We start from the raw sequence: 10,725 nt of genomic DNA, 5'->3' as shown, positions 1-10,725 counted from the left end.
TTACTTAAGATTAAGAGTGGGAGCTGGGCGCGGTGGCTCACGCCTGTAATCCCAGCACTTTGGGAGGCCGAGGCGGGTGGATCACGAGGTCAGGAGATCGAGACCATCCTGGTTAACACGGTGAAACTCCGTCTCTACTAAAAATGTGAAAAATTAGCCGGGTGTGGTGGCAGGCGCCTGTAGTCCCAGCTACTCGGGAGGCTGAGGCAGGAGAATGGTGTGAACTCGGGAGGCAGAGCTTGCAGTGAGCAGAGATCACACTACTGCACTCCAGCCTAGGTGACAGAGCCAGACTCCGTCTCAAAAAAAAAAAAAAGAGTGGGAGACCAGCCTGGCCAACATGGTGAGATCTCATCTTAAAAAACACAAAAATTAGCTGGGCATGGTGGAATGTGCCTGGGTGACAGAGCAAGACTCTGTCTAAAAAAAACCCCAAAACACATATGCATATATCTGTGTGTGTGTGTGTGTGTGTGGATTTTCCCCACCCCAGTAGCAGGTAACTATCGGGTAATGTATTGTTCGCTTTGCTGAGAGTTCATGAGTTTTACCATTTGCTGGTTATGCAACCTTGGGGCAAATCTCAATCTCTGTCAGCTTCAATTTTCTTACTTATAAACTAGGAGTAATGATATTTCTGAGGATTATCAAGAAAATTAAATGTTAGTAATACATGAGAAAACAGTAAAATAGGAAGTCATTTAAGGTCAACAGATTTGATGGGGGGGGCGAGGTGAGAATTGCTCTTTCTCCAACATGATTATGAGGGCTTGAGCTGATGTCTGATTTGACAAATGCACTAAGAAGCATATGGATACATTTTCCTGACAGATGGCTGATAAATTTTGTGCTTCATATGCATGACTTTCTATGGAGTTGCTTTAGCTCAAAGAGCCTCTTTCAGGAATCTTTATGGGGCTAAACTACGTTAGGTGAACCTCAACAAACAAAGAGCCTGAGGCTTGAACCTAATGCAAACAGTTGCACGGACATTCAGTACGCTAAGTGTAAATAACATCTTGAATGCCACCAAATGTCAATACCGATGCTTGATGGTATGACATAAATTCAGCTTTAATTGAGCAGAGCTAAATCCAACCAAATGGACCTGTTTATTCCTCAAATACTGAAATGAAGCCTAAATGTTGAAGATTTTATGCTTTGTGTTTGAGATGTCCCCATATATGAAATATATATGTATATATATGTGTGTGTGTGTGTATATATATGTGTGTGTGTATATATATATATATGAAGGGAAGTGTATATATACTTCCTTAGCTTGACAGTTCTTATCGACTTGAGAACAAAGTCTTAAGTAAACAGCCATCCTCAGATGCCAGCTGTTCCAAGGGCTCCTCTACCACACAGGGCAAGGGTGATTTATGCACAAGGAGAAATTGTTTATATTATGTGGCAGTGTGTCCCTGCTCCATAAAAAATTAGTAACCAAATCCATCTATAACAACCTTAAAAAATAACATGGGTTCACAGGAGGTTCAGTTGCTGGGTGCTAGCACATTTATGGCTTCAAATAGATAATCCAGGGGATTTAAACAGACTGCTGAAAATGACTATTATAAGGTGTTCCTGGAGTAAAGTGCTGGAGTTGAGCACTTTCAACAACTGTTTTCAGGCACAAAATCAAGTACGCTCTGCCTATTGTTTTCTAGCCAGGTGTCTGATATTAAATTTATCTCTCTATATATGTAGATAATGTATATATACTTATATATTTTATATATACATAATATATAAAATCTGAAAGAATATTACAGCTGATGAGCAATAAATATTTTCATTGTAAAATGGAGATGTTGGGAGATAGGAGGTTGCTGTTCTATTTTTTTTTGTTTCAGGAGATGAATTGTAATCTCTTTGCCACAAAATCCAAATCTAGTCGTTAAAACTCTGATTTTCAAAAGAAGCTCTTGCATATATAGATGCATCTGGCTTGGATGGAGCTGAAATTCTTGATTTGCCACTCAGGTTCTTTCTCCCTTGTTCTGTAATGGGTCAAGGTGAGAAGAGTTGTTTATGATCTTTATAATTGATACCATGTAAGCATGGATTTACTATCATGCTGTACTTAACTGCCTCCTCTGCAGGCTAAATAGCCTAGTTCTACAAACATTCCCCTAAGTGTAGATCATTTTCAACTGTTTAATAGCTATCTTTGTTGCTTTCCTCTGAAGGATTTCCAAATTATTTCCACCCTTCTAAAGTTTTCATCATCAGTAACATTGCATCTGTGAAGTAAATGTTCTGCTGGGCACAGTGCCAGATTTGACTGCAAATGTCTTCTACCTGTCCCCCAAGCTTTAGGGCCATGTTGCAAACAACACAAATGAGATCAATATATTTAATAACACATCGACAATGCATGGCCTTTGATTTAGGAGGAGAGAAAGACATAGGCGTTGCCTGGGTCTTTTTTATCTTGTTTCACCCATTTCCATTAATGATTTTGCTCATTCATCGAGGCTCTTTTGTTAGTCATTATTTGGAAGATTGTCACTGAGGTTTAAATTCAATCTAAAGATACATTTGAAATCCACTCAGTTTCAGTAGTATGAGTTGGGAAAGAAGACTTTGAACTCTTCAGGACTATATGAGGGTCATTATCCAAGAATTAGGAACCAGAACACCAATGGAATGGGGAGTGGACACTTGTGCAGCTGTATCCCGGGCTTTAGTGGACACTCCAGGGCTATATACAAGTCAGGAATTATCCAAGAATTAGGAACAGGACACCAAAGGAAGCGGGGAGTGGACATTTGTGCAGCTGTATCCTGGGCCTTAGTGGACACTCCAGGGCCATATACAAGTCAGAAAGGTGATGTGAAAATCAGAAGATACAGATATTGGAAAAGGTGGTATAAAAACCAACTAACCACTAAGAACATTAATAACAACAACAAAACCAAAATAGAGGTAATCATAGATTAATCAGACAGAACACTTTTCAAGGCAGCTGTTGAGTAACAGCTCTTCCCTATCCTGGGTTTCCTTTTGCAGGTGGCACTGGCTCTCTGGTGAGGTCAGTCCAGGGAACAGGTGCAGGCTGATCTGAGGCTTGCACCTGCATTCATTATGAGGAAGTAAAGAAATAATCCTGAGGGGAAGAACTCTAAGTTCAGAGATGTGAAAACCTGGTTTTAAATAATGAATATTGGTTATTAAACCAATAACCTGATTTGGTAGATTTCCCCATCCTCCCACAGTGACCTCCAGGAAGTTTAAGCCACATTTACAGATCAATGATTGCATTGAGGGAGACCTTCCCAGCCTGTACATCTGTACTTTCTTTTTTTCACTCATCTTTATTTTATATTCATATGTACATTTTCTCTAGCTCTGGTTTTTCATCCTTACTTATATTTTCCCATACTGATAGTGGGAGTTCTTGTACTTCATATTCTTTAAAAAAGGAGACAGGGAACAAATAAGTAAATGTCTGCATCCATAAAGCAAAAGCATTGAATGGATCATAAGGCCTGGCTGCTTTGTGTATTCTTCCCAATATCTGTCTAAGTGGACAAATTCACAGTCTACATTGGAATGAAATGAACTTGTTCACTTGAAATTTTCTTACTTCCCTAAGCATGAAATAGAAGTAGACCTTGTTTTCCTTCACTGAAAACTCAAGTGCAGTGTGGTTGCCATCTCTTTGAACAGGCAAGAATAACATGTGTTTTGGATCAGATGCCTCTCATGTGCATTCTTGAGGATCCCTGGGAACCTTAAGGAACAGAAGCAATTTTAAACTTAGGCTCGTAAACAGAGAGTCACACTGTCATGTGGGAGACATGGTTCTTTGTGATCAAGGGCTTTCATAGGTAGCTCTATACTAGTTCTGTTCTGCAGTACTGCTAATATGTAAGCAGGATCTGAAATTGAACCCTAGACACCTTCTGATGATGCACTGAAACTATTTTTTTAAGTCTCGGGAACATTTTATTTTCCCATGTTGGACAGGGAATAGTCACAAAGAGATGCAGTTTTAGTGTTGTGCAGCTATACCATTCAGCATTTTAATCCAAACATCCCTTTTTCCTTCCCCTCCCAGAAAAGGCATTCTTTTGGAGGGTAATGAACCAAATGAGTACTGGAGATGTCATAAAACATCTTCTTAGAAAATTATCCTTATTCTTCTGTTGAGAGTCCAGGATTTGCAGTTCAAAGACCTGGGTTCTAGTCCTGGTTCCCACTATTATGTACTCTGTGATTTTATACAAGACATTGAAATTCTTTGAGCTTCATTTTCCTCATCTGTAAAATGGCAATAACAATTCCCTTTTGGCCTGATGGGTAGCAGTTGACATAATCTATACAAAGGTGAATGATCTAATCTTCTATGCACCTAAGCCACGGACTCCCACGTTCATGCCTTTGACCTTGTAAGACCTCCTGTCCACCAAATCTATCACCATCTCAGTCTCAGTTATTCTATTTTGTGTTTTCATTTGCTTTAAAAAGCGCACACACACACAGAGAGATAAGATTCTATTGTATGTAATTACAACACTTTCTTGCAAATGTAACTCCTTTGCCAGGCTAGGCATGATGGCTCATGCCTATAACCCTGGCACTTTGGGAGGCCAAGGTGGGTGGATCATTTGAGGTCAGGAGCTGGATATCAGTCTGGCCAACATGGTGAAATGCCGTCTCTACTAAAAATATAAAAATTAGCCAGGGGTGGTGGTGCGCACCTGGAATCTCAACTACTTGGGAGGCTGAGGCAGGAGAATCACTTGAACCTGGTAGGTGGAGGTTGCAGTAAGCTGAGATTGCATTACTGCACTCCAGCCTGGGTGACAGGGTGAGTGAGACTCTGTCTCTAAATACATAAATAAATTAATTAATTAATTAATAACTCTTTTGCCTTTCTTTCTCTCCTGACAATGTTGTTCACAGAAGTTTCTGCTCTGGTTAATATACTCTTCTGTACTTTAGGCTTGTATCTGAGTCAAATGTTCCCAAAGAAAAATACACATGCTTGCTGAATATTTTTGCTTTAAATTTCTGGCCACAGATCTCAGATGGGCATTCCACCACATCTCCTGTTCCTGTTCCCTGCTTTACCTGCTGACGACCTTGCTTCATCTTTCTTTGAGAGAACAGAAGCATCAGTCAGGAGGCCTCTCATCCACTCACCTTTAGCATTCTCAATTTTCTCACATTCTGTATTTTGTAAACAGTACAGGGACCTATGAATATTAATTATTATTTTGGTTTCATAATTCTTGGTTGGATATATCTAATGCATTTGGAATGCTTTCTAAAAACCCTTCTCAAATTTGACCTCTATTAAACTGTTGTACAGAAAAGGTACTATATTAATCACAGTGCAGTATTATGAAATTTATCTTTATTAAAATGTGTCATATGAGTCACAAAAGGAGCTGCTTAAGTCTGACCAAGGTAATAAGCAATTTGACCATTTTGCCATTGATTATTTTTGGAATATTTATATTTGGGGGAGGGATAAAAGAACATTCAAATTCAAGTATTATTCACTGGGTTTGAGAACTGAGTATAGGTGATACATAATTGCCTATGTAACCTTCTACTTTACTTTCAAGAAACCCATAATGACCTGTGATTGTGTTGCTAAAAACTCAGGTTCCAAATAAAAAAATGTTTCTTTTCCCCTTTGCACCTTGTCACTTGCAAATCAATGAAAGCCCTATTTGCTCACCCAAGGTTAAGCCATTCAAACCATTCAGCTGAGAAGGTCATCCTCAACCACTTGTTAAACTTCCTCCATGAAAGGACCCTTCATAAGCAGCCTCTCTCGGGGAAGCAGCAACGAGACAAATTAGCAACTTGAAAAATAAGGCTGTATTTTCACAATCTGTCACAATCTCTTTGATCTTGTTATGAAAAAGACTTGTCAGATTTCTTTTGCTTCTCTAAGTTATAGCTCTGTAATGATCCCCGTCTCCAGGATGCAGTCATTACTAGGTGTGCTGAAAAGCCAGCCTTGACTTCTGTTCCATGGTGCTATCTTCGTACCATTTTCAGTCCCAAATCTGTTAGAAGTGATAGTCTAACCCTTGGGCACAAAGGCAAGACAATAGAGGTAGTGTACTGAGGCTTTAACTTTCTCAAAATGAATGAAATAAGCTAAGTCTTTAATGTGGCTGATGACATACAGCACAGTAGAATTGGAAATAAAGTTTTATTCTTTCCTTTTAGCTTGTTTCGTCATCTTTTCTTCGGTATTTTCTTTAAAACATTGATTCTATGAAATGGTCCATTAGATAAAATTTTCTGTAATCAAAAAAGTGGGGAAATATTTGTATTCCAATCTTTTTTTTTTTTTTTTTTTTTTTTTTGAGACGAAGTCTCACTCTGTTGCCCAGGCTTGAGTGCAGTGCTGCGATCTTGGCTCACTGCAACCTCCACCTCCCAGGTTCAAGCGATTCTCCTGCCTCAGCCTCCCAAATACCTGGGACTATAGGCACGTGCCACCACACCTGGCTAATTTTTTGTATTTTTAGTAAAGACAGGGTTTCACTGTGTTAGCCAGGATGGTCTTAATCTCCTGACCTTGTGATCAGCTCGCCACGGCCTCCCAAAGTGCTGGGATTACAGGCGTGAGCTACCGCGCCCGGCCTCCAATCTTTTTAAGAAATTCAAAATGCAAAGTTCTGAAAAACCTTGCTGTGTGTGACCTTGAGCAAGCTACTCAGCCTCTCTGTGTCTGTCAGTAAAATCAGGGATAATAATAGCAGTTACTTCATTGGATGGTTTGAAAGCTTAAATGGGTGAATATATGTAAAACACTTAGAGCAGTGCTGGTCACTAAGAGAGCTATTATTTTTTACTGCAGTATTCTTCAAACCTTTGAGCAGACCATCCATTAACCTGAAACTCTGCGGAAAACCTGCCATATGATATTGTTTTACTAGATGGTTAGCACGTTGAAGGCAAGGATTCTGTTCTGCTTATTGTACACTTCGCTGCTAGCACAGTACCTGGCATATCATAGGCGCTCGGTAAATAGTTGACACACCCATGCTCAACATTGTCCTTCATGTCACCTCTTGCTTTCTGGACATGCTTAGTTTAGATTGGCCTGTCCCTGAACACAGCTGGATAGATCTACATTCTGTTTTCCTGCTTAGTATTAATATTGTTCAACTGGTTAGTACTTTATAAATTAGTGTTATCTCATTTCATTACCTAAAATAGAAGTCAGCATATTATCAATTAGCGAATGAGACTAAGTGGGAGATTTGGGATTTGAACCCCAGGTGACTCCAGGTACCGGTTTTCTCTCACTGTCATTCGCAAGAGAAGCCTGCTCAGCTCTGTCAGGTCAGAAGTGACTTGGATCTAGAGTTAAATTTTCATATTAGAATTCCTTTCTTTTAGCTTCTGCAGCTTCTCCATGGTTTTTGAGATGCAGAATTTGTCTTAATCCAGAGGAATGTTAACGGATTTGATCACTTTGTTGGGTACTAAAAATTATAGCTAAAGTTATAGGGCTTTTTTCCCAGTACATATGTTTTGAATGATATAAATGCACTTACATTAATAATATATGTGATTTGCTTGTTCACTTTGTCAGATTTGTTGTAAGATATATAAGTCCTTGGGAACCCCAAGGAACAGAGGGTTTGTTACAGGGCCCCAGTGACTGGCTGAGAATTGCTGTCCTTCGACTGTTTGCTCAGGTGAAGATGACTAAGAATTTTCTAGGACTCACATTTGCACTTTAGTTTATAATACTTTGTCTTATATATCTGATGAAATACATTCCATGTCTCTGAAAAAGAAAAAAAAAAACCTTTTATCTGAGGAATGAGAGCTCTTTTAAATAATCAGGCCCACAAAAGTATTTAAAATGTGATAGCCCCTATGTCTCATTCCCCCTTGAGCTAAAGAATTACCTCTTAAGCCACTTGCTATGCAGGCTCTAGACTGACACCAAGAAGACATAAGTTGCCGAATATTCAATAGTTCAACAATGTATAGCCATCATGAACAAATGTTATTTATGTAAACCAATACAAATTCCTGATGAAAAATTTTGTAATCACCTCCTCTGCTGATTGGTCATTTTTATCTTTGTAAACTTGAGCCTCTCTTTTGCTCTCCAGAGCACCCTGCAAGACAACTTGGAAGTGTGTCCCAGGCTGCAGCCTCAACCTGTGTGCTTAAATAAACTCTCTTTAAACTATTTTCTGACTCTTTGATGATCTCAGGTTGATATCTATTAACATTTTCCTTATCTCAAGCATGGGGCTATTAGTGGTTTCTCTTAATGTGAGTTAAAAAAAAATGTTTTTTAGTCCCCTTTTATTTAGATTTCATCTTTATTGAATTAGTCCTGGAAGCATGTGATTTTATTTCCCAGTAATCTAAGTGTGACCCTCCATTTTGCCCTCCCTTTCTAAGTTTTTGGAATTATCAAGAACGTTTTCTTTTTTCTCTATTTTAACCACCTATGCTAATGACATCTTTCATCATTGATCATCTGCAGCGACTTTGTTGAATATGATTCTTTTGAGACATAAATAGAATACTAGGGGATGTTTGCATTCCACTTTGGGCTGAAAACACAGGAGCAAATTGAGTTTGAAGCAAATAATGTCTTGCTGTTCTGAGGCTGTGCAATAGGCCTCTTAAATTACAATTTCAGTTTTGCAAAGGCACAGCACAAAATCAGCAAAATGAATGGGACCACCCAGCTTGTTCATTTATGTATATGTGCTACTCAGGCAACGGAACACCTGACAGAGCAATGAATTTCTTTTTGAGTTCCACCTAGAATTCTGAATTTGATTGATGACATTCAAAATGCAGGAGCAGCACTGGTTGTAAATAAGTGAATCAAATGAAATAATAGATATAAAAGTGCCTGTAAATAAAAAGTATTCTATGTGTGTAAAGGATGACTATGAGTCATACTTCTGCTACAGAAAACACTGAATGAAATTCACAGTAGGTCCTGTGTATGCGTTCAGTTACCATCAAGACAACTGTGCATTCTGTCTATACAGTCTTTGGATGTGAATACTAGAGAAGAAGGACTAGGTTAGACCCGATAAAGACAGCATGTTTGTCTAGGTGTATTCTGGATAATCATTGCTACATTGGTTTGCAGTTTGCTCTTCATCTTGATTTAGGAGTAGTCCTAGAACATGAGGAGCCTTTTTAATTTATGTCTTTGATGCCCTAAAACTGAAAAGATTAATGTTGTATTTAATGCTTATGTCCAACTTCATTTAATCGCTCCTTAATTGTATTTACATGTTATGAGATTCTCAAATCCTCTGACACCAAGTGTCCTGTAATTCAATTCCATTCTGATACTGTTAGTGACAGACCCCATATGTTAAAGGGCTCTGGAGTTAGTGGGAGACTCCATATACTGTGTTGCCACTAGATCCCCCATTTCAGATACCAGTCTCAAGTGTCAGACCTCTGGTATCTCTGACCAGGGTTTCTCACAACCCTCTCCTGAGGTTTGGTAATTTACTAGAGGCTCACAGAACTCAGGAAAACACTTTATTGACATTGCTGGTTTATTATAAAGGCTACAACTCAGTAACAGACGAATAGAAGAGATACATAGGGCGAGCTGTTGCGGGTGGAGGGTAGTGCAGAGCGTCTGTGTCCCGTCTGGGGGCACCGCCCTCCCAAGATTTCAATGTGCTCACCAACTGGGACACTGTCTGAATCTCATTATCTAAGAGTTTTTATAACTCAAGTCTGCAGCCCTCTACCCATCTCCATAGGTTGGTGGGCGGAACTGAAGTTTCCACCTCTCTACTCATTTGGTCTTTCTGGTGACGAGGGCCATCCTGAGGCTATCTAGGGGCCCCACTAAAAGCCATCTCATTAGCATAAACTCAGATGTGATCAAAGGGGGCTCTTTTTTCAGTTTAATTTTTAATAGGCAGATAAAATCATCTTTATTGTGTGCAAAATGATGTTTTGAAATATATGTATATTGTAGAATGGCTAATTATAATAATGCAGCTAATTATGCATTATTTCACAAAATTATCATTTTTGTGGTGAGAACATTTAAAATCTATTCTCTTAGCATTTTCGAGAACTCAATATATTGTTATTAACTGTAGTCACCATGTTGCACAATAGATCTTTTGAACATGTTCTTCCTACCCAACTGAAATCTTGTATCTTTTGACCAACATATAACTAACTGCCCTTTCTATCCCCAAGCCTTGACCCAGCCCCTGGTAACTACCATTCTACTCTCTACTTCTATGATATCAGCTTTTAAAAATTCCACACAAGTGAGAGCATACAGTATTTGTCTTTCTGTGCCTGACTTATCTCATTTAACATAATGTCATCCAGGTTCATCCATGTTGTTATAAATGACAGGATTTCTGTCTTTTTTAATAGCTAAATGACATTCCATTGCGTATATATACCATATTTTCTTTATTTGTCTGTCGATGGATACTTAGGTTGATTCCACCTATTTTATTGTGAATAATGCTGTAATAAACATGGGAATACAGAAATCTCTTCAACATACTGATGTTATTCCCTTTGGATACATACCCAGCAATGGGATTGCTGGATCATATGGTAATTCTATTTTTAATTTTTTGAGGAACCTTTATACTATTTTTCATAGTGGCTGTACTAATTTACAGTCTCACTGTGTGTAAGGACTCTCTTTTCTGCATATTCTTGCCAGCAATTTTATTTGCCTTTTTGATAGTAGCCATTCTA

The sequence above is a fragment of the Macaca fascicularis genome, chromosome 12 (assembly GCF_037993035.2).
Source record: "Macaca fascicularis isolate 582-1 chromosome 12, T2T-MFA8v1.1".
NCBI lineage: Eukaryota > Metazoa > Chordata > Mammalia > Primates > Cercopithecidae > Macaca > Macaca fascicularis.
Note: the sequence above shows the minus strand (reverse complement) of the source record.